Here is a 26,084-nt window from a genome sequence, read left to right as displayed (position 1 = left end):
ACATGGACCCAAATGTCTTCTTTCCATCAGACAGAGTTGATACTACAGCAACTCAGAAAGTGAAACTTAAAGAAAACAATTTTTATTGAGAAAAAAGCAAAACCTGTAATCTACACCAGGCCACAGTTATTTACAAACATATATATTTCAACTTTTCTGTTTGGAACGGCAGCTCTCAAACCATAATTGTCTAATTCCATCTTCTGTCATATGTGCATCCTCCTTGCAACCGAGGGTAATTATCTCTGAGTACATGAACCTAAAATCTGGACTAGGAGTGCCTAAAACCACTCTGGAAGTGCTGAAACCACAATACAAGAAGGAATGAGCACAATACCAGTGCGGGCTGTGAGGCATAAACACCAGGATCAGAATAGAAACATGAATCAGTGGCTGTAAACAAGCTCTGTTTTAACTTTGTTACAACTGATGGAAGTCGATTAATTCTCATTTAATCTAATTGTTTGAAAGAACCGTTTAGAATTTTCTGTCTTTAAGGTGGGCCTGGTTTGTGACGGAGGTGGGAGGCAGAGGAGAGGCATATTCTTTTTGGTTTCTTGGAAACCAAAATCTTTATTTTTTTAATAATAAACCCTTCATCCAAGTATGCAAAATTTTGGGACGTAATAAAAGGTCAGTCTAATCTTTAAGTCATCCCAAATACTTTCCATTTATCAGGAGAGGTCAAGGTAAGTATGGTCCTTGCTGAGTGAGGAAAATGGGGCTCAGAGATGTTCTGTGACTTACCTAAGATTGCTCAGCTTTTTAGTGATAGAGTGGGGAATGAGCCTTGAGTTTTTCAGATGTGACTTAGGAACACCATGTCAAGAGACCTGGGGCCTGGAGGGGGGCTCTGGGCCATTCACACCTTAGAATCAGTTAGGGACCAGTTACAAATAAAGCCAACAGCAAAAAAAACTGATGTAGGTAATTTAATACAGAAAATTAGCTACAGGTTAGAAGAGCTTGAAAGTGCAACCTGAGGAAGTTGAGGAAACTCCAAGATAAGCACCTGCAGCAGTCCACCCTCACTCAAAGGGCTGGAGGGGAAAAAGATGGAGGAGCTGAGGCCATGTGATGGGAATGGGAGCTTTGTTAGGAGGGGGCCTTTAGTGGGGGACAGAAAATAGGACTACTGAAAATGTTTCTGGGAGGCAGAGTAGGGGGATATTAGATTCTCCATCCAGTAGCCTACAAGATGAGCCTAGGGGTATGCCAATCTATTAGATTCTGCATCTGGTAGCCTACAAGACGAGCCCAGTGATACACCAATCTGCAAGAAAGTGGGAAACATCGGGAGTCCATCCTCCTTGGGAATCAACAGAGCATGAAGAGATTAAGGGCTGGGTCTGAGGAAAGTGACCAGCATGCTTTTTCCAATGGAGTATTCCTGTGTTTAATCTCATACATGTGCTCTGTATCTCAAGGATGTTTTATTGAAGAAGGGATTCTATATTCCAAAAGACAAAAGTTTAAAATTCATGATACAAGACCCACTCACTTTTAAGAAAATACATCTCTAGTATAGCATTTCTATGTACAAAGTACATAGAACATTTTGGTTATGTTCCTTCTTAAGATGATGAAATTGTTGATGAATTTTAAATGAAGAAATTGAAGATCAGAGTATTAATAGACTTTCTCTGTAAGACATTGGTCTAGAAGATTCAGCAACCAGGACCAGAAATCTGAGTGTTGGGCTTCAAATTTGCTAAAGCCACCATTTCTAAATTGTGTGCAAAGGCATTTTGGAGTGCTGCAGCAGATTTATAGGGACATAGCTGAATATTTTAAATTTTCAAGAAAAATACGGTAACCTCTTTTGGGCACTACATGAACTAATAGTTTAAACATTGGATTGCTATGTTCTATTTTTTCATGTCATGTTTTTGTGAGGCTGGGTTTTCTATGGTAAAAAGCAAGGACCAGGTGAAAACCATTTTGAAACAGGACGTGGAGGTAGCTGTGTTCCTTTCAATTGCAAGGTTTGAGATATTGTACTCAGTGCTCAATAGGCACTGAATTGTTAGGATATAAGTACTTACAAATGGTTAGACCCTAACTATTGAATAAATAGAACTGTTAGGTACTTACAAATGGTTAGACCCTAACTATTGAATAAACGGAACTGTTAGATATTTCTTTTAGCTTAGGATGTGCTGTGAAATAATTACTGTGATACTAAGAACACTGTAAACTGAGAAAACCTCTCTGCCTTGGTGACATTACCCTATTAGTATCCAAAGGCAGTGACATTAATAAATTGAGATTATGGGTTTGAGACTCTTGGTGGTGGGGAGAACTCACAATTGCCTGGACTGTTCTTCCAGAATCCCACAGCCTTATGACCACCATTTGTTTGCTTTTATACAAAGGGTAACATGGGCTACAGTAGAGTTTAGCAATTGAAAGCCAAGGTCATCCTTATAAGGAAAAAAAAGCTATGTGTGTCCTTAGTTCTTAACTTGTACCTCAAATCAATGAGTGGAAATTCTAGAAGATAACTTGCTGGTTTATCAAACCCTCAAAGACCACATGCAAGACTGGTATGGCACATCATTTCTAAACCTTCTGTCAGCACTTGTTCTTAACCCAACCAGTCTTTGCTGTGTGCTCACTTGGGAAGCTTAACTGTGGCAGTTAGGTGGCCATCTCTTTAATTGTCACTCAGATAATAGTTTTTTTCCCCCTTCCAGAATGTAATTCTTGCAATGATTTTTATGTCTTGAATACTTCATCCTTATCTCTCTGTACAGACCTCTAAACTGTGCCTTATAATGAAAATTACACTTGGACAATACATTCTCCAAGAACCATAGACGTCTTAAAAGGTCAAAGAAAATAGGGATTGAAATTTGTAAGTGATGTTATTTAAAACAAAAATGAGTGAAACTGACATCTTGTGACATTATAGAGTGGTGGGAAATTTTGTACCTTGGGAACTAGAGAAATGAAAATCTCAAGATCAAAAGATGAGGGATGGAAATCTGAAAGAATTCAATATTCTACAAATGTATGAAAAAGTTCTCTTGTGGTGAGTTAGGATGGAACTAGACTCCCTAATAATTGCAGTGAAAAGACTTGCTTCAAGATTTTTAAATGTACAGTATAGGTACTAAGTAAGTGTGAAAACATTCTCATCCCTGGTTATTAATCAGAATCACTGATGGAACTTAAAAAAAAAATCAGAGATCAGGGTTCTGTACCAGATCCGCGGAATCCCCCGAGCTAAAGGTCTTGAATCCATATTTTAAAAGAATAATTGATATACAGCTATTGAATTAAAGGATTACTGAATTAGATGCACTCTGGTTTAGAACTGCAGCCCAGTAGCATTAGTATCACCTGGGGAAATGCAGAATCCTGAGTCCCACCCCTAGAACTTCTACATCAGAATCTGTAGTTGAGCAAGATTCCTAGTGATTTATTTTCAAGTTCCTGAAGCACTGGTCTCGGGGAGACAAACCATACTGGGATTTATGGTATGTGTATGCCATAGATCTGTTCCTCACCAGCTTGTACAAGTCATTTATCCTCTGCGAGTCTATTTCTCCAGCTAAAGGAACAGATGTAATTATACCAACCCAACTTAGCCTAGGACTGTTGTAAGGCTATGAGATGGAATACGGAAAATATGTGGAAGTACTTCAAAAGATTAAAAGTGCACTGTTTATATAAATTGTTACTCTAATGTGGTCAATAGAACCACAGATTTGTAGAGCTACTTGGCTCTTCAATTTATTCCACCTCTATATTTTGAGCCACATCCTTGATTACTTCATGGCTAACCCCCACTCACATTCGTTTAGCCTCCTACTAAAAATGCCCAAAGGTAACATTACTTTCTTCTTACATTTTTAAGTCATAGGGAAGTAAGAAATTCAAGCAAAAGAATAGCTCATTTGGTATCCATGGAGTGTCTGGTAATATACTGCATGTATGAATATAACTCCATACGTGGAACTTTGCAAATTAAGTATTTCAGTAAAGCTTCCTTGACATTAGGAATTCTGTAGTCTCTCGTGGCTTGGATAATTAATGGCTGATTCATGGTTTCTTGATTAATGGGTCATCTTCTTGTGATAAGCTGCTCTGTGCCATTAGGAGATTTTAGTGCTGGAGCTCTGTCATTTGTGTCTGGGAAAATAACTAGAAGAGTATAATCTTCAGAACTTGTCTGGGCCCTGTTCTCCAACCTTCTTTGCTTCCGTTGTGACACCTGATGCTGTTTGGAATCTCCTGACTTTTTGTGCCACATTTTTATCCCCAGCTCCTCCCAACTTCTTCCTACCCTTGCCTGCAAAACACATCTATAAGATGTCCTTTGCTGTGAGGCTTAGCACTCCCTAAATACAAGCCTAGATTCGTCTCTAACTCCACTCCTCACTTCTGACTAGTGAGCCAGCTGTAACCCCAAGACTCTCTTCTGCCTTTTGTATCATGTCTGTGTGTGGGTAAGAGTATCTTTCTGCTAGTAGTTGATGTTCTGAAGTATGTTTCTTGGTACCTGCTGTGCTGGATGCTAATTCTAATAAAGCTCTTTTTGTCTCTTTTTTCTCTTTCCTCTCTGTTTCTCTTTCTCTCTCTCTCTCTCTGATTTTTTTTTGTTTTTGTTTTATTTCGTTTTTGCTTTGCATTTCCCCCAGTTGTATAGTACATTCGTTGCTCCACGTTAACTCAGTGTATCCTTTCTGCTGTTTCTCCCCTCTTTCAGCTCATTTCCTTCTAAGTCCTTTTTTAATTTTAATTTTAATTTTAATTTTAATTTTAATTTTAATTTTACTTTATTTTTTATTCTACCGGGCTCAGTTGCCATCTTTTGCAGTTAGATTCACTGTGTTTCCCTTCAGGCTAATGTCTATCTTTAATTTAAGGCTGTGTTTTTTTCTGGCCATCTTGTCCTATGGGCAGACATTAGGCAAACAAAATATCTGACCTCACTATTCGTGTATTTCTCACCATCATTTCCTGGATGGTGGGGGACATGGTTTGACTCCATTAGGGAACATTGTCATTCTGGAAGGTCTAGAAGAATGAGTGCAACTAGAAAGTCAGTAATGAGGAAATAAAACCAATCCACGCTAAATGATATTTCCTTTGAAGATTTCTTGTCAAGAAAGTTGGTCACCCAATAGGACTTTGAGAAACTGCAAAAATGTTGTGTGTTTATACCTCTGTATGGTCTCTGTTACACACAGGATACACATGTGGCATTTTTAGCAGAGGTTTCATTTATATATGTACAAACTCAGATTATAGTTTACAAATACCACTTTTTAGTTATGTAGTCATGGACTGATAGTAGCCAACAGTGTCAGCTTACAACTCAAATGATAACAAATTATTATTTATATCGTTTGAGTTAAACTTCTACTGGAAAAATTTCATGAGGTCCTTCTTATACATGTTATTCTCTGTTGTCTTAGTGTTCAGAGAGAGTAGAAAATCTAAGCAGCAATCATGATAAGTATCAATTACTGAAAGATTTGAGAATTGAAATTCAAATAAACGAATAAAAGGCAGGTACATGCCCAGAATCCCACAGGGTTTTGATCACTTGCATTTGCATTTTATTTTAAAGTGTGAGTATCATCAGAGAAATACAAATCAAAGCCACACTGAGATACCAGCTCACACCAGAGTGGCTAAAGTGAACAAATCAGGGGACTATAGATGCTGGAGAGGATGTGGAGAAACGGGAACCCTCTTGCACTGTTGGTGGGAATGCAAACTGGTGCAGCCGCTCTGGAAACCAGTGTGGAGGTTCCTCAAAAAATTAAAAAGAGATCTACCCTATGACCCAGCAATAGCACTTCTAGGAATTTACCCAAGGGATACAGGAGTGCTAATGCATAGGGGCACATGTAACCCAATGTTTATAGTAGCGCTTTCAGCAATAGCCAAATTATGGAAAGAGCCTAAATGTCCATTGACTAATGAATGGATAAAGAAGACGTGGTTTATATACATAATGCAATACTACTTGGCAATGAGAAAGAATGAAGTCTTGTCATTTGCAGCAATATGGATGGAACTGGAAGGTATTATGCTAAGTGAAATAAGTCAGCCAGAGAAGGACATATATCATATGTTTTCACTCATATGTGGATCTTGAAAACTTAACAGACGACCATGGGGGAAGGGAGGAGGAAAAATACAAACAGAGAAGGAGGGAGGCAAAGCACAAGAGACTCTTAAAAACAGAGAACAGGGGCGCCTGGGTGGCGCAGTCGGTTAAGCGTCCGACTTCAGCCAGGTCACGATCTCGCGGTCCGTGAGTTCGAGCCCCGCGTCAGGCTCTGGGCTGATGGCTTGGAGCCTGGAACCTGTTTCTGATTCTGTGTCTCCCTCTCTCTCCGCCCCTCCCCCGTTCATGCTATGTCTCTCTCTGTCCCAAAAATAAATAAAAAACGTTGGGAAAAAAAAAAAACAGAGAACAAACTGAAGGTGGATGGGGGGAGTGGGAGAGAGGGAAAATGGGTGATGGGCATTGAGGAGGGCACTTGCTGGGATGAGCACTGGGTGTTGTATGTAAGCCAATTTGGCAATAAATTATATTTAAAAATAAATAAAGTGTGAGTAGCTTTCGTGCAGATATTTCCCAGAAACATTTTAATACTAAAAATGTGCCAACTACTCATACTCTGAAATTCTTACTGTCTATGACCTTACAGTCCATCTTTCATGTGTATGGGGATTTTTTCCTTTCTGTCGTGTTTCCCTCTTCCTCCTCCTTCTCTCCTCCTCCTTTCTCTTCTTCTTCTTCACCCTCCCCCTTTCATTTCCTCCTGTCCCTGTCCCTCTCCCTGTCCCTCTCCTCCTCTGGCCTAGATTGGTGTAGCTCATCTCAACAATCTCTATCTCCTGGTATTCACATCCTGGTATAGTTTCCTCCCATGTGAAACAGAGATAACTTGTGTAACCTATAGGATATTGTGGAAATGATGGAATGTGACTTCTGAAGCTAGGTGATAACACATTGTGGCTTCCTCTTTCTTGCTTTATATTAACTTTTTAAAAATGTTTTTTTTGTTTATTTTTGAGAGAGAGAGAGAGAGCACAAGTGAAGGGGGGCAGAGAGAGAAGGGGACAGAGGGTCTGAAGCAGGCTTTGAGATGACAGCAGTGAGCCTGATGTGGGGCTTGAACTCACAAGAGATCATGACCTGAGCCCAAGTTGAACTCTTAACCGACTGAGCCACCCAGGTGCCCCTTATATGACTTTCTTTTGGCAACTGCAGCTGCCATTCTGTAAGGACACTCAAGAAGACTATGGAAAAACCTATGTGCAAGGACCTGATGCTTCCTGCCAACAACCAGTGGGGAACTGAAGCCCCTTGCCCATAAGCATGAAAGAGTGAGCACTTTTGGAAGCAGATTCCCTAGCCCCAGCCAGGCACTCAGATGACTGCAGCCCTTGCTGTCACCTTGCCTGCAATCTCATGAGAGAACCTGAGCCAGAACCACTCAGTGAAGCCACTCCTGAATTTCTGGACCACCAAAACTGTAAGGAAATAAATGTCTATTGTTTAAAGCAGCCAAGTTTTGGAGTAATTCATTATATGGCAATATATAACTAATGCATACATACCCTACCACCGATGGGAAAATCTCTGATCCAAAGAATATTAAACTAATATAAGTCCCAAATCAACCTGCTAAAGAAATTAAGTTGTTTATATTTTTATGTGTCTTCAATAAAATCACTTTTTCTTCATTTTATATTTAAAGATAATTTAAAACTAAATGATAATACTATAAATTGAAGAGGGAAAGAATTTCAAAATCGTAAATACAGAGGCTATTATTTGAACGCTTTAAATAATAATAGTTATTCTACCTCTAAATAACCGGAAATTAATCATCTCCATTCAGGTTGACAATTTTTATATATATTAAAGAAACTAGAATAACATAATTAAGTGCCACTTGCCAATATTTTCCAGTTCTGCGTAAAGTTAACTGAACATATAAAACATATTTTCTCCTGCTGTTGACTTTTTATTGTCCTGGGCCTGTAGTAAATGCAAGGCTGCTAAGCTTAAGGGTATAATTTTGTGCAGGAAACCACAATAAGGTCTGGGAATAATTGCCACAAAGACTAAGATTAAAAGATAAAGTTAGCAAAAATCTTTTGACATTTCTATCAAAGTCTGTTCTCTAGAAGAAAAATTGCAATTATTTCTTCAGTGATGAAATTAATATTAGAAGAAATGCTGTTGTAGACTTCATTTTGTTGTATAGTCCAGCAACTTCTCCACCTTTATATCTGTTCTTACTTTAGAAAAAAAATAGTGTATTAAATATTTTCTGAGCCAAACCATTTAATTTTAAACGGAGTAGCCCTGTCCCTAAGAGAGAAGAAATTAAAATTTCCAGTTTTCTGTAACTTGAAATGTTTCTATCATGCCTGTCTCTTCACCCTGGTCCTCCCACAGAATCAGTCACCTCACTCCATTTTTCTTGATAACTTATGGGAAGTAAAATAAATTTTGTTCAAATAGTGTGTTGTTATTATGGAAAGATTCTGGTTGTCTCCCGGGGTGCCACACAGTGGCCCTAAGGCGGTCCTGCGTTAGTTTTGTGATCCTCAACCTCCCTAAAGTGAGGTCCATGGGGTCTAGAGACAGCATATACAGCCCAAGAATACATCTTTTTGCATTTTATTTTAGAATGCTGAAGTTAGTATGAGGATTTTTTGTAATGTACCTAAAAGTGGTCTGTAGTTCTCAACTCAGCTGTGCTGGAGATCTTTGAAGAATTACACTATGGTCCTTACCCCATCTGTATCTTAGTATAACCCCCTAGTCGAAGTGTGGGATGTACTCTTCTCACACTCTCATAGACCGCCTGCTCCTCACACCCTACATGCCTGGTCTTGGGACAGTTCACTAGAACATCATCAGCGCTTTTATTTCGAGGTTTTATCAAAAAGATCTCAGAGAGGGAAGATCCAAAGACAGCTCCTCTGGCTAATTTCTTATCAGAAAACCTTCCGAATATGGCAAAACATGTTAACGTGAGAGAAATAGGAGTGAAGAAAGTCTGATTTCACGATAAAAACAAAGCATTTTTCTTTTCCCCAAATATTTATTGGGCATGTTATAGTCATGGAGCTCATGCCACATGCAGAGAAGGCATTTTAAGACTTATTTTAAGTAAACATTTCAAGTCTCTGAATATAGACATAAATGGTAAATAAGAATGCAGACTCTTAAGGTATTTATTTTTTTAGACTTTATTGTGAAATTATTACTAGAAAGATATGCTGTCCATATGCAAAGGCAATGACCGAAGTCCAAATTATTGGGAGGCTCTGATTCGTGTGGTTTCCATTTCAACATGTGAATCCGTGGTTACTTGAGTAGGACCTACAAGTAAATGATGACTTGGTCACCATCTTGAAAATCCACTTTCCTTGTTCTGACTTTGTCCAGAATGACGTTGGTGTTGAATAGAGAAGTGGCAAACAGTAATTTCAGCTGGTTGAAATCCAAAACTCTGTTTTCCACAGACACATAAAATTAGTTTAGTGTAGCCAACATGCTGGCCTGTACTGCGGTCTGGGTGTGCAGTGTCGGCTTCTGTTACTACATCCCGTCTGCAAACCAGGTGCACAAAACATCATAAGGAAGTGAAGTCTGGTTGCTGGTAATTAATGGAGTTATTTGGTGAATGAAAGTCAAAGCAGTAGCAATATATTATGGTGGAGAGTGTTAGAGAAGTTTTCCTGAAGCTAGAATAGAATCTTGAAAACGAAAGCTTCTAATCTCAGTGAACTGGGGACATTCTTGCACACTAAAATTCGATGTCTGATTGTCAACCCTTGCTTAAAGAAGAGGGGAGGGGGAAAATAAGACTTTTATGGGGTGGATAAAATGTTCCCTATAAAGTAAGTATGGCAAAGCTACTCATTGTGATGAACTGTGAAAATAATGGCTCACTAAACATCTTACAGTGCTTAGGGGCTAAATTTAAGGCTGTGTCACATCTTGCTTCTCAAACTGTGTGTCCTGTGGTTAAGCATGGTTTGTGATTGGTGCTGGGATATGGGTTTTATTCTCCCATATTTTAAATTATTTTCTCTATAGATAATCATGATTTAAACGATATTTAATGATGGAAATGTGACTGCTTGAAAAAACGGAAAGGAGTAGAAGTCACAGAAGACTGATAATCATGATTTATGTTGAATAACTATGAATAAAACAAAGGGAAACACCCTACAAACTGAGAATTTTGGGGAGGTTTGTAGATTATATGTTCATATGATAACTCTAAGCTTCTTGTGTCAAAGGAAATTAAAGGATAATGATTGCATTAATGCAAGAAAGGTACCCTCTTTGCATCCAAAGTCAAATTGCTAAAGAGGAAATAAAAACAAAAGCAAAGTAACAACATTTTTGCCTATGAGAAAAGTGTCATCTTTTTCTGTATGTTAAATATGGTATCAAATTTCCAGCTGTTTTGGATAGACATCAATCAATTAATAAGTACCTGTCTGTCACTAGTACGTCTTCAACATTGGACCAGACTGAGCTCCTGTGATTTGTAACGGAATCATCGGGGCAGTTTGTAAATGCAGATGGTGCTAGGGCACCAGAAACTTGCTTCTAATCCAGTTTGAGGTTCATCATTCTCAAAGTGTTCTCCTAAAGAAGTGAAACACCTAAGTCTCTCTGCAGAGGTGGGAGATTATGTACAGTTCAGGAGACTAAACCTTTACACCGAAAATGAAAGCAGCAAGTAGTTGATGACAATTGTGATTCTCCTCAGACAACAAATATTACCTCCTATGTTTGCACTGGAGCAGTAGATGGATGATTAAAATTCAGTTGATCGGGGCGCCTGGGTGGCGCAGTCGGTTAAGCGTCCGACTTCAGCCAGGTCACGATCTCGCGGTCCGTGAGTGAGTTCGAGCCCCGCGTCAGGCTCTGGGCTGATGGCTCGGAGCCTGGAGCCTGTTTCCGATTCTGTGTCTCCCTCTCTCTCTGCCCCTCCCCCGTTCATGCTCTGTCTCTCTCTGTCCCAAAATAAATAAAAAATGTTGAAAAAAAATTTTAAAATTCAGTTGATCAGTTAGAAATGACTTCACTTGCCTAGACTAATGATGCTCCACTTTTCTTGGTGGTAGGCTCTTTTTGAATTTGATGGCGATTTGACACTTTTGCCAAAGAATATGTTTTCAATTATGTATGTAATTAAAAAATGAGAAAAAAAAGAATCCAACTCTGTACCTTCAAATAATGATACATATGAAATATATGTAACCCAAATAGTATAAATATCCACTTTTAACCATGTTTTCTTAGAGGAAGTGGGGGCACAGTTCTTTGGTTTCACTGATGGATGACAGTTGCAGCAAAAAACACTGACGAAACTACCCATGGGAAGTGTTTAGAAAACAAGAGCTGAAGAAGAGCGACACTGAAAGACACAATTAGGGGAGAATGTTAGAAGAAGAGCTGATGAAAGAGACTAAGAAGCAATAGCCAAAGAGAAGAGATGCCAAAAGAGTATCATGACAAGGACAGGGGGAATGGGTTACCAAGGACTGAGTAATATTGCTAAGTGTTAATTGAGGTCAGGTAAGATAAGGAGGGCAGACTGTGGTTGGCGATCTAAGAGGAGTAGAAGTAGTTTTCAGGACTTCAGGAAGTCATGGATCTATAAGACTAGAGATTATGGCTTTTCGTTTTTGGTTTTTGTGTGTGTGGATTTTGAGGTTCTCTGGGATAATACCAAGCCTCAGTATGTAAGAGGAGACTAATCCAGGAGTGATTTGTCCCAAGTGAGTGAGGTTTTGGGCGGTGATAGGTGATGGTACTTAAGTAAAAGTGGCAGATTGGTTCTGGCATGAGGTGCCCAAACCAGAGGTGCCACGGGTATGCTCTCACATTTTACATCATAGAAAAATGCTATTAAATGAATATGCCATGTAACACTTATCAGAAAGAAAATTGTAAATAGAGTATTTCACATTATCTGTTATTAAGCGACTTACATGGTGACATAATTTAGAAAGGTTTTAAGATATAAAAATCTAAGAAAGTGGCTGTTAATACTGAATAAACATTATACTCATTTGGGGGAGTTAAAAAAAACTAATTCCTGGCAACAACCCAATCCCTAGGTTGTTTTCACTTTGTTGATGATTTGCTTTTGCTATATTAATAGAAATTCTTAATTTTAATGTAATCTAATCAACCTATTTTTTGTCATCAGTTTTTTCTTGTACCTAATTTAATACATTCTGTCCTTCCTCAAGGTCATGGGTATTCTACCTTGGTTTCTTAAATTTTAAAGTTTTCCTTCCACATGTCTTTAATCCATTAGAAATGTTTATAAATAGCATAAGGTACTAATTAAATTTTAATTTTCCTTTGTGGTCTTATTGGTGATCCCAGACCTTTTTTTTTTAAGGGCTCAGCCTTTCTTGAGGGAGTTATAATTCATTTCTCTCATTTGTCTCATATTCTCATATCCTTAGATGTATGGGTTTGTTTCTGGCCTTCCAATTTAGTTACATTAGTCAATTTGGCTATCCCATTTCCATGCCATACTGTTTTAATTATTAGAGCTTTACAATAAATATTGATGTTTCACGAGGGCTTATCATACCATCTTCTTATCCTTCTTCAGCAATACTTTGATTATTTTTGTTTTTCCACATAAACTTAGAATGAGCTTATCAAATTCCTTGTAAAACCCTTTTATAATTTAAGTTAAAATTAAATAAATCCAAAAGTCAATTTGAGAAGTGACATCTTTAAAACAGTGAGGACTCCTACTTATGGTGCAGATGGTTTTCTCGAAATTCCTGATTTTAAGGTAGTTTCAGTGGAGTGGAATTGATACACCAAACATTCAAGAAAGAAATACCAATTCTACACAAACTTTTCCAGACCACAGAAGAAGAGTAATAACTTCTAGATTCATTTTATGAAGTCAGAACCTTCTAACAAAACCAGACATTACAAGAAGAGAAAACCATAAACTGGTATTTCTCATGAGGATAGATACAAAAATCCTCAGTAAGATATAATCAAATTAAAATCAGTAATTTTAGGAAAATGTTAATACACCAAGGTTGAGTGGGATTTATCCTGGAGAAGCAGGGCTAGTTCAGTACTCAAAATCAATGCAATCAACATGTCAATAATTAAAGAATAAAGTCCATATGATCATATTTATACAAAAGAAGCAGTTGACAAAATTCAACATCCATTCATGATAAAACTCTTGACAAACTAGAAATAAATGTTTATTTTCTCAACCCAGTGAAGGGATCTACTCCCCTCCCATCCTCCACCCTCCAAATAGAATTCACATAACACTTCTTTGTGAAAGGCTGAATTCTTTAACCCTTAAGATTGGGAAAGGGGGAAGTATGCTCGCTCTCATCTCACTACTATTTGACACTTTGCTGGAGGTCATAACCAGTGCAATAAATAGATGCCATAGAGATTGGAGAGAAAGGAATAAAACTTACTGTATTAATAGATGAGATGATTATCTATGAAGAGTATGCACAGAACCTACAAAAAAGTTATTAGACTTAAAAATTGACTTTAGCAAGGTCAGAGGATACTAGGTCAAAATATAAAAAGAATTTGTATTGCTACATACTGGTAATGAGCAATTTGAAATTGAACCAAAATCTAGAGAGGAATTTAATGACTGGTCACTTATTAATTTAGTAAAGTTAGCTTATTTTTCTATGTATAGGATGTCATTAAGAAGCTTGGTCAGGATTTGACTTGGATTTTCAGAGCCCTTCAAAGAAAATAATTTATTCATTGGTTGGGACTTCCCATGGTTCAACTCACTCTTGGTGTTATTTCAAATCTCCGATGATGCAGTCACAACTCTGCAGTTGTTATATCCAACACAGATTGACAAGAACTGTTGTTTTCAACAACAGATCTGAAATAGATTTGGCTGAGTTCAGATAATTTGTGGACAGAAAAAGGCATGTGATCTGCATCATGGCATCTCATCACCCAAAAACATATGCTTAATAAGTTATAAGGAAGGGACAAAAATGAAAAGATTTCCTGAACAGGAAGCCTGTTGGTGACAGTTGAAAAGATATCTTGGAACCCAGCATGTCACTGTGCATTTCATAAAAAATGTCTGTCTTTCTGAATTGCCTACAGGATGAACCTGTTAATAGATAATAACTTGCAAGTAAAGCAAAATGTGGTCTGGTGACAGTTCAGCTTTTATTTACTTTTAACTTACATGTTAAATTTTCTTCAAATCATTGACTTGAAACATGGTAGGTTCCTATCTCTTTCGTATAGATTTTTCAGCCTGGGCTTTACAGGGCACCTTATATAATATGACGGTGCTATGTTCATAAGCTGCCAAGGTGTTTCTTCCTAGCTCCCTTGATGATAGATGTACCATTATATGTGCCTCCACCGGAGCTATAAGGCATTGAAAATTTTTTTTCTGCCACATGTCTGCAAGGCCCTCAAAAGAGGAAATAATTATTTTCAGGCCACCTCCATGAACTAAGTAAAAACATCTGGTACTTCTACATCAGTATAATGCAGACACACTAAAAGCGACCCATTTGATGGTTAAATAGTTATTTTAGGGGCCATTATATATTCCATGATGATATGATTTTTAGTTTTCCCTAAATATTTCTCTATATGCATTATTCATTTGTTCAAATATTTGTCTCAAATATTCTTCAAAGCTAGTGCACGTTAGACACTGAACCGAGATGCTTAGCTGCATAGGAAGCAAAGTGATAGAAGATTATATGGAATTATTTCTAAGAACTAGTCAGCCCAGAGAAATAAAATCTTCAGTCAGAGGCAGTAAAATACTCCAATTAGTTCTCTATACACACAAGTAAGCTTACCTTTTCAATCTGCTGTCTGAGAGGGTACCTATACAGAAGACAGTGTCGCATGGCCTGTCACCGTTCTATGGCTTTGAATGTCATGCACAATTTTTCCCCCCACTTTTTTCTTTCAGATAAGAATGCCAAATTAAATATGTAAAGCATTTAAAATATGAAATGTTGCCAAGAAGATTAAAGGATATGTTACTTCCTGCTGTCCTGTCAAAATAACTTTAAAATGTACTTGAGCTGGAAGAAAGTGAGATTGATTTTAAAGGCGGTTGCCCTCCAGAGGGGTAGCATCATTTCAGAAACAAGAGAGAGTGAGAATTCAGTAAGTGAAGTCTAAGAACTTTTTGTCAGCAATGGTTGGTATTCATGTCCTTGAATTCTGTTTACTCAAAGGAAAAAACAGGGTCAAAAAGCCAAGAAACATTTTGTGGGCAGCTTGTATAGTTCAAAACCAGTTTATTTGCTTTGGTGGCTAATTCTTTGTAAGCAGATTCTCCTGTTTTTCCAGCCACAGTAGCCACACCATTGCTCAGAGAACACTTTCTGTATTATAATATTAATAACTAAGAGTGAAATGTTACCACAAATGTGGAGAGGAGAGGGAAAAACTTAAAACAAACATACTTCTTTTATATGAATGATGCCATTGGAAAAAGAATTTTATAAAATCGGAGGCAAGACTTAGGGCACATAAATGGCATCTATTAGTTTTTACAAGTTTGTTTTGAACTCACAATTTAAGTTTGGGGGTCTAGTTAGCAGAGTGCCTTATTAAAAACCTGCAATCTGGTGATCCCGATTCAGATAAAACCAATAGAAATATATGTAAGTCCTTATGTGTTTTTACAGATGAATTTAAGTATTTGAACCATTTAGCAGGTTTAAATGAAAATATCGCTTTGATACTAGACTTTAGACTGAAAGGTCTTATTTGGCCAAAGGGGATGTATCTAAACCCCCCAAAGCCTTGTGATAGCTATGGGAAGATATTCTTGTTGAGTTCTTTGCATCTTTAGTGAAACAGCATTTGAATCTGCTGGAGCTGTGCCTTAGATTTCCCATAACACAATACCAATTTTGCATTTATTAAAATACAGAATATGAGGTCACTATGTCAAATTATATGGTTTCATTGATAATGAGAAGAAATTTTAGGACGTTAGAAACATCTTACCAAAGAATATGTAAGCTCAGGGGCTCCTGGGTGGATCAGTTGGTTGGGCGACCGATTTCGGCTCAGGTCATAATCTCACAGTTTGTGAGTCCGAGCCCCACATTGGGCTCTGTGGTGACAACTCAGAGCCTGGAGCCTGCTTCCGATTCTGTGTCTCCCTCTCTCTGGCCTTCCCCTGCTCACGCTCTGTGTCTCTCTGTCTCTCAATAATAAATAAATGTTAAAAAATTAAAAAAAAGAAGATGTAAGCTTGGGTAATTATTAATATCTTTCACCTCATGCCAGAGGATATGCCAGGGAATCAGAGGAGGAGGAATAGCAAAGAGACAAACGGAAGAAGCAACACACTATGGGGTAATCAGTATGGTGGAGTTTGGATTTCAGAATTACAAGTTGTAGTACAGTGTATTCAGCTCAGTGAAGTGCGGATCCCAGGAGTACAAGTTCTTGGTTTGGAAGATATTCTATGTCCATGAACATAGAATCCTCAGATATAACATTAAACATTACGTATTATATAACCTAACTTGCAAGATCATGGAAAGCCAAAGAATATTGCCTGATCCTAAGCTTAGAACACAGTTGGTCCCCAATTATATCTGGTTTCTCTGCTTCCTAGTGTTGCATTTATTATTCAGAATGGGATTTCTATTTTAAGCATACTGGATTTTGAAGTCCTTGAGGAATGAACCGTGTCTCATTCGTATTTATACTGTGATAATGGAATTCAAAAATATTAAATGGAAACAATTGAATATTTGTGTATAGGAAGTCCATGAGGGGAAATATTTCAAGAATAAGCATGTTAAAAGTTACCTAAGCATTATTGGTAGCACAACAGTAGGAGTAGAAAAAGAAATGGTTTTCAAATGTGGTGAAGGATTTCAAAATCAGTGAAATATGGTCGAGGCGAGTTCTTTATCAGTCACGACAGATGTTCATTAGTTCTTAGTTAACAACTCTGTAAGAACTAAAGGTGCACTTGCTTGTTGAGATCCTGTTTGCTCCAAGGAGGAAGTGCTTTTCCGTGTGCCAACTCAAATGAACTCTCCTTTTTTCACGTGCTGTCACATTCACGATCAAGACGATGGTCAGAAACAGTCCAGACTATAAAGTTCATTGTTACTGTGTACGAGGCAGTGTCTTAGTCCCTGAGGATGGAGCTGAATAAGACAGCCAAGGTCCCTGTTGCCAACGTCATTTACATTCTAGTTGGGATGTCAACATTAGGCTGAGACCTGATTCACTTTTTAATTTTCCACTTCACATGTATAAATTTTGTCTCCATTCCTTTTGTTCCCAGCAAGACCGATAGTTCCATTTAAATAAACTGTCAGGGCACTCGGTGACTCAGTTGGTTAAGCGTCGACTTAGGCTCAGGTCATGATCTCACGGTTTGTGAGTTGGAGCCCCACACTGAGCTCTGTGCTGACAGTGCGAAGCCTGCTTGGGATTCTCTCTCTCCCTCTGCTCCTCCCCGACTCGCTCTCAAAATAAATAAATGAACTTGAAAACAATTGTCATGCATTTCTTTCATAGCATTACCCTTGCTGGGGTTAAATGTCTAAAAAGCAAAACAAAACAAAAACTAGTGGCTGGGAGGAGACCGTAGGTTCTCAATTTGCTGCTCTCAGTCCTACTAATCTTTGTGTCACTTAGATCAATTTCAGGAAATAGAAATGGGTTACTTAGGCATATTCCTAGATAGGAATGGTTGGAGAAACTCTTAAAAGAGAAGTGATTAATCATCAGACAAAAATGCTTACTGTCAAATCCACAGTAGGGGCTCCATTGACACTTCCCCCAATAGCAAGTTGTCTTAATTATCGGTCAGAGGTGCACTGTACTGTATTCACCGCATAGCGCAGCGTGAGACAGGTCACAAGAAAAATAACATGTTGGAATTCTAACTAGTGAATGGAATTGATGAGGTGAAATTCCACACCTAAGGGTCCTAATTATTCTATAAGCTATTGAGATGCAGCTGAATCATTTTTTCCCCTGGGATTCACACGCCCAAGTTATAACGGGATGGTTTATAGTTTGGTTTCTGAATTCATTTATAGACCACTCATCTGTGCTGAGAGTGCTGTCCAATACAAACACAAAAACACAAAATTATTTGCTAACCACCAGAGTTTTTTGGTAACTTGAAATAATAAAATTCATAATTCCTTACAGAATTGGAAAAACACCAGCATAATAAAATCTTAAAAATCCAAGAAATATTTAAAAGTAATTAAATTACTTCAGCAGGAATTATTATAGAACATGCAGAAGATCAGGTTTCTACAACTAATAGGATTTGCTTCCGTATGCATGTGTGTGCAAGTTGCTTTAATTCACACGCACACAAAGGAAGGTCACATGATGAAGTAACAAAACACTTTCTTTAACAAGATGTATTGACCTAACATGAGAAACTACAAAGGATATTGTTTCTTCTTCAGTATCTGTACGCATTAAGTGTTAAATAAAATCAATAAATCCATATCTAACTTTAATTAGTAATATTTAGTAATTTGGGGTGAAATATAAAACATTAAAAAATGGAAAACTTGGCTGGAATCAGACTAAAAAGATTGTTTTATTATATTTAACATAAGGAAGATATCAAATAGACTAGTATTTTGAAAAGAGGATATGAGGATGGTCAATTTGAAGAACCTTCAATGCAATACATCCCCACCTCACATTAAGTACTCCAGGCAAGGGAGAGCTACATATCTACTCTCTGTTTCCTTCTAATGTCTCTTTACTCGTGGGATAACATACCGTGTTTTGAAAATACCTAAGTTATTCACCGTGGAAGGAACTTGCGGCGGGTGTGGGGGCTGATGGTAAATCTTGATGTTCTTGAAACAGAAATGAAATGCTAGTTCACCTCCTTATACGGAATGACTAGTGTCTTAGAGAAAGCAACCTCAATAATTCCTGGAAGTAACAGGAAGATCTCTGCAAAAGGAGGGCAGGCGATAAAGAACCCAGATGTTTTCTAGCCTTCCTTATGATCTAGGGGAAGAATTTGAATGTTGAGAGTAAGAGGATGGAAATTGAAACTTTTTTGTCTCCAGTGTGCAGAACTGATCTTTACTGTCTAGAAAAATGCTTAGAGAATAAAGTTGAAAAAAAATGTACATACAAACCCTTCCAAAATAGTGTATTTCTAATATTAAATGCTATAGTCATAAATGTATAATAATGTCTAAAACCTGGGAAATGGCACACTATTTCAAGAGGAAGCAAGTAGAAAACCAAAACAAAATGGGAAGTTCTAAGAAATAACCTTATGCTCTGCATTTTATGGAGGGGAAGGGCTCACCTCTGGCCTCAGAAGGGAAGCTTCATTTTCTTATATAGAATGGTATGATCATACTTGCATAAGTAAAAATACTTAATTTGGTGTCTACATGATTCTGTTGACTTGATTCTTTTATTTCTTTTCTGGAAATTATTTATTTTTATTACCTTTATTGGAATGGTGAATTAAACATTCTTTCTTTCTTATTTAAACTATATATATTAAGTGTGGCAGAAAATCCCAGATGGGATTAACTCAAATAGTTAATATATATTTATAAAAATAGCCATCCAAAAAATATATATAAAATTTATAGTGGCAAAAATACAACCACTCGCAAATGTTAAAGGTGTAAAGAACAAACAAAAGATTCCAATGACTGTACCATTAATTTTATTGTAACATATGTCTTTAATAAGAAAAATATCCATTAGGTTCTTGGACTGTGTGGATATTATAAAAATATATAAAGATTATTTGAAAAATATTACTTTAAAATAATAGCTTTCTACATGATTTTTCTCTGTTCGAAGAATAATGAGGAGAGGTGATAAAGTAAAATATAATTGTGTGAAAAAGGGAAGGAGGAAATGATTGTAAGCATCTGCCACAGTGGGTTAATGTCAATATTGAAAATATAAATTTTTGATACATAGAGTCTAAGGAAACCATGGACCCAGAAACTGATGGAAGAATTAATAACAGAAAGAACTGCATATTTAAAAACCTTGAGGCACAAAGGTCAGGCACATTCAGAAACCTGAAATAAGTTCTCCATGGCTGGAACCTATGCTTAACTTAACAAAACATTAGGGGCGCTTCTATAGTGGATATTGAGCCAGCAATTACAACTGATCTGTGGTCATGATTTTTAAATATTCCTGTGATCTGTAACTACAGATCTGTTAAATAATGGTTAGTAAATCTAATTTTAAACTGCCTATCAAACAGTTTGGGAAATTTAAGGGCAAGCCAATGTTATCTGAGCATTACTCTAATTAGAAGCAAATATTCTTGTAGATCCAGTGCAAATGATAAGAAAAATTAGAGTTAAATAAGAAACATACCATTCTGCTTTGTTTCTACAGAACCGACCACAACTCTAAAAGATATGTAGCGACATTTTCCAAATACCATTGGTTTTGTTTTCAAAATCCTTGGTACCCTCATAAAAACAGTAGGATCTTACTATGCCACTATTCATGATTTGATAGAATTCACATAGTGCTGTTTGATTATTCTTCATTAATTTAAGAAACCATTACTGGGGACATACCTTATGCCAAGAATGACCTATAAACATATGAAATACTCATCTTTATTAATAACTTTTATTTTCATGATTATTAATGGTAGCAGTGAGTTACCATTTCACACCACCAGGTCACTAAACTATTTTTTTAAAGTTCTAAAAATACAATGTGTTGGTAAGGAATTGTTGGGATGGGAATGTCATGGAAGTGTAACTATTACCATTGCTGTGAAAAACCATTTCATATTACCGTGTAAAGTAATAAATGCACACATACCAGCAATTTCACTACTAGGTGTGTGCACATCCTTGAAGACGTGTTACACCAGCAAAAACTAAAAAAAATAAACAAAACCTAGATTCTTTAATACTAGAATAATTAGTTACATCTTTATAAAACGGCAAAAAAATATGAATTAACTGCAGCCAATTTTTTCAACGTGGATGAGTCTCAAACCCAAATTTGGGTAAAATAACAAAATACAGGGGCGCCTGGGTGGCTCAGTCGGTTAAGCGGCCAACTTCGGCTCAGGTCATGGTCTCGCGGGCCGTGAGTTCGAGCCCCGCATCGGGCTCTGTGCTGACAGCTCAGAGCCTGGAGCCTGTTTCAGATTCTGTGTCTCCCTCTCTCTGACCCTCTCTCATTCATGCTCTCTCTCTGTCTTAAAAATAAATAAACGTTAAAAAAATTAAAAAAAAAACCAAAATACATACAGTTGGTTTCTTTTACATGAAGTTCAAAAGTAAGTTAAACTAAATAGTAAGTTGCTTAGGAGTATATCCATATGTGATAAAGCTATGATGAAAAAGCAGAGATTGATTATCCCAACACCCTTTTCCCTTGGTTCCCTTCTCCTCGCCTTAATGGTACTATTCATTTGGCTTTGTGCTTCTCCTCTTTCTCTTCATCTAAAATCACCTGTTAAAATCTTACCCTGTTTTGAACGGCCAAATTTGAATACTTTTTCTCCATGACCAGCATTTACCCAGTCTTTTCTATAATATTTATTTATTATATTATCACATTATATTTTGTGCAAGATTATTTATCTACTTGTCCATGATTCCTTTTATGTTGCTGCCATCTCAGATAGAGATAATTAGTCCTTGATTTTTTACAACCTCACAGCCTTTAGCAAAGTGCCTAGAATATGTACAAGTACTCACATTTTTTTAATAGAATTGTTTTTTAACTGAAATTCACTTTATTATAAACCCCTTAAAGCCTTATAATGAGGTTATGTAAAGGAAGAACACTTTGTTTGCTCTGTATCTTCAAATTTTAAACAAAATATAAAGAGGAGGATTGTTTTAGGGGCAAAGCTATGAAAATGGAATTAGGAAAAAGAATTCACAGTGTGTGGGTCTGTATATGTATGCACATGTTTGTGCATAGGCACAGATATTTGAGATTTTTTAAGAAATATATATAATTTTCAATATAAAATCATAACAATAGAAACATTTCCAAGCCTTTATTTTCAAATTACTCTTACCACATAATGAGTGTGTATTTTTTTAGAAAAGCTTTACTTTCAAGCTCATTGATAAAATTTTACTTTGGAGAAATAGATCGTTTATATTTTCAACAACTACACACAGTATTACTGTGTCAGATGGGGTTGCTCAGTTACTCGGGGTTTTTTTGTTTTTTTTTGTTTTTTGTTTAACGTTTATTTATTTTTGAGACAGAGAGAGAGCATGAACAGGGGAGGGTCAGAGAAAGAGGGAGACACAGAATCTGAAACAGGCTCCAGGCTCTGAGCTGTCAGCACAGAACCGGACGCGGGGCTTGAACCCATGGACCCCGAGATCATGACCTGAGCCGAAGTTGGGCGCTTAACCGACTGAGCCACCCAGGCGCCCCACTCAGTTACTGTTTTGAACTTTGTGATGAAGCTAAAGCTTGTTCTTGGAATAGAAGTGCCAATTCTAGTATTATAGTTGTTTTCTTGTGCTTCTATTAATAATGTTATCTTTATTCTGAATATTTATAGAAATGTTTTAAAGTCATTTAAAACATAAAACAGTTGTCCATCTCATTGTTTTGTTAGGGCCAGTTGAATTAAAACTGGTTCTTACAGGGGCGCCTGGGTGGCTCAGTCGGTTAAGCGTCCAACTTCGGCTCAGGTCATGATCTCGTGGTCCATGAGTTCTAGCCCCGCGTCGGGCTCTGTGCTGACAGCCTGGAGCCTGTTTCAGATTCTGTGTCTCCCTCTCTCTCTGACCCTCCCCCGTTCATGCTCTGTCTCTCTCTATCTCAAAAATAAATAAACGTTAAAAAAAAAACCCAAAAAACTGGCTCTTACAGGGGCGCCTGGATAGCTCAGTCGGTTAAGTGTCTGACATCAGCTCAGGTCATGATCTTAGTCTGTGAGTTTGAGCCCTGCGTCGGTGTTCTGCTGTCAGTGCAGAGCCCACTTTGGACTCTCTGCCTCCCTCTCTTTCTGCATCTCCTCTGCTCTTGTGCTTTCTCAAACAAACAAACAAAAACAAAATTTAAAAAACCTGGCTCGTATAACCTAATAAATCTACTTTGCTGGCCACACGTCAATTCCCTTATACGCTAACCTGCCAAAAGCAAACAAATCTTGAGGGCCTCACTGTCCCTCTTCCTCTTCCCTTAGGACATCTCACCTAGTGAGTGATCGTGGCTCTTGGACAAATGGACCACAGGAGGTCAACAGTGCCCATGCATCTGTTAGACTTTAAGAGAGTATAGTTTCTGTTTTACTTTTTCACTTAAACTATACAAGAAAAATTTTCATGTATGACACAGATAATTTTGTGGCTTCTTCATTCCACTTTTGAAATCCTATGAATTAATAATCTATTGATTATCGATGCAGCATGAAGAGATGAAGAATTAACAAAGAAACTTTTACACTGTCATTGCATACATATGATTTTTGTCTCCACTGTATCCCTGGTTGAGGACCATGGTTTTAGGTCACAGTGGTCATTTACTTGGATAGGGAGAAAAAGAAAATTCTAACCGAGTGAGTATAAATGTGAAGACAATTGGCCGTCCAGAATTTGAGACCATCAAATAACAGTAATTCCCCAAACAGGATATTCTTTTTCTGTGTTTCTTCAACTCTGCTTCTTCTTTTACTTTTTAAATCATAAGCTTAAAAAAAAAGCTATAAAATTGTATTTAGGCTATAATTCCAGCACATGAGAAGAAATATCCATATGGAAAGAGATGGGAGGAGAAACAATAGGAAAATTGAAGTGATCAGTCATGGAATTGTGAATTTCATTTTTTTAGTGATTTTTCTGGTCATTACTCTGAAGCCAGGCTACCTGAAGTCTTGTCTCTTCCATTGCTTAACTTCTCAGGGTCTCTGTTTCATCATCTCCGAAATGAGTGGGTTGAACTGGTTGATCTCTAAGTCCCTTCCAATACTAATGTTATATCAGGTATCTGAAAAATTTAGGAGGCAAGTCAGTTTTTTATTTGAAACAAATATCAGTAAGAATCTTTAAGGCTTTCTTCTTAGAATTCAATTGGTTCTGCATTTATTGAACATTTTCTGTAACCCAGGAGCTGCCCTAGGAGCTCTGCATGCACTGTTTCAGGTTTTTATACTAACCTTTGAGGGGAGAATTCTAATCCCTATTTTATCGTAAGTAAAGTTCCTTTAAATTCGGCTAAATGACTAAGCCAGAATTTGAATGCAGGTTATGTCAGACTCCAACATTTTTTTTAAAAAACGTTCACTATTTATTTTTGAGAGAGAGACAGAGTACAAGCAGGGGAGGGACAAAGAGAGAGGCAGACACAGAATCCGAAGCAGGCTCCAGGCTCTGAGCTGTCAGCACAGAGTCCAGCACGGGGCTTGAACTCACCAACTGTGAGATCATAACCTGAGCCGAAGTCAGACGCTTAACCAACTGAGCCACCCAGGTGCCCCTGTCAGACACCAATATTAATATTCTCTCCACCATACTAAGATTGTTGAGGCTAGTTCTTTAACAAGCCTATGAAATGGTTTACGACAAAATGTGTTGTTACTTTACCTTGGGCATGTAGGGGGGCAATAATGAGAAGGGGCAAGAAATGCTAATGATTATCCTCATGGTACAGTATACTTTCATATTACTGAAGGGAGTGGAAGGTAGTTGTTTCTCAAACTTGGTAAGTTTGGTTTTAGGCTAAACTGCATAACAACTACATGTAAAATATTTTCTACAAGTGTTTATTTTTTATTTTCCTCTATCTTTGAAAACTGTTGTGTATGAATGTGTACACTATCATATATATTTATTGAATCTGTAATTCTACATAGGTGACAACAAATCTGTTGCATATTTCATGCTCAATTAAAAAGAAATCTTACAACTCTTCCACGTATTATGGAAAGATCGACATCTGTCCCCCATTTAATTAGGTCCATCCTGATGATGTTAAATGTGTTCTGGCTCCCGCTAAGAAAATTATCTAAATATACATGAAGGAGAACCTAGTTAAAAGTGAACTGTCAGCAAGAAACAGGAGGGATTTAAACAAAGAAACTCCCAAGTAGAGCTTAACCAAAAATTTATCTCAAACTTGAGGGATCAGACTGAATAATAACCCTTCCCCTTCTTCTTTCATAATTGATCCACACCAAAATGCAAATGCAACTTGGCACCAATAGTTTTGGAAGCTTCAAGAGTTTGGTTAATTTTTCCTTCCTGTTACTTTTCACTTTAGAACACCTTTTGGCTTCTGGGATCTGACTGCAGCCAGGAGAGGAAATGCCAAAATACTTTGGGGAAAGGCTTATTCTTGGGGTAATTTAGACCTGATTTGAGGAAGCCAACTTCTGCTATAAATTTTGCATTAAAAAACTTCTGTCTATGAAATTTCTAGTGGGTTGAACAGATGGAAGAATTTCAGATAATAAAATTTAGATAATTAGAAGTAGAGAATTGTCAGAATTCATGGAAGAGATTGATTGAAACTTTGGATCCTGAAGCTTGGGTTCTATTCTTTGTTTTGCCAATAATTCTGTGATTGTCTTCAAACTTGTTCTCTGAATTCCTACCTTAAAAAATATGCAGCAGTAACATCTCCCCATGCTTGATCACTAGGGATATACAAGCATCCTAAGGGGGTGAAAATTCCTTCTATCATTTACTTATTCATTTGCTCAACAAATATTTCCTTGCTAACTACCTGTCAGGAAATAGTCTAAGTTCTGGGGATATAATAGTGAAAAGAAAGAATCTGTTCTTTTGGACCTTAAATGCCAGCGGAGAATACACCAATACTCGGTACGTTGGATTGTATTAAGTTCCATGCATAAAAATGAATCCATGTACAAAAATATGTAGAATAGTTAGGAAAGGCCTTTATGAAAAGTGATCTTTAGGCAGAGACCTGATTGAAATGGGTGAGGAAGCCATTAGGTGCCCTGGGGGAAGAGTCTCACAAAGGAGGACCAGCAAGCACAAAGCTCCTGAGGTGCCCTCATACCTGTGTATTTGAGAAGCAGTGA

The sequence above is a fragment of the Panthera uncia genome (assembly GCF_023721935.1).
Source record: "Panthera uncia isolate 11264 chromosome A1 unlocalized genomic scaffold, Puncia_PCG_1.0 HiC_scaffold_17, whole genome shotgun sequence".
Lineage (NCBI taxonomy): Eukaryota > Metazoa > Chordata > Mammalia > Carnivora > Felidae > Panthera > Panthera uncia.
Note: the sequence above shows the minus strand (reverse complement) of the source record.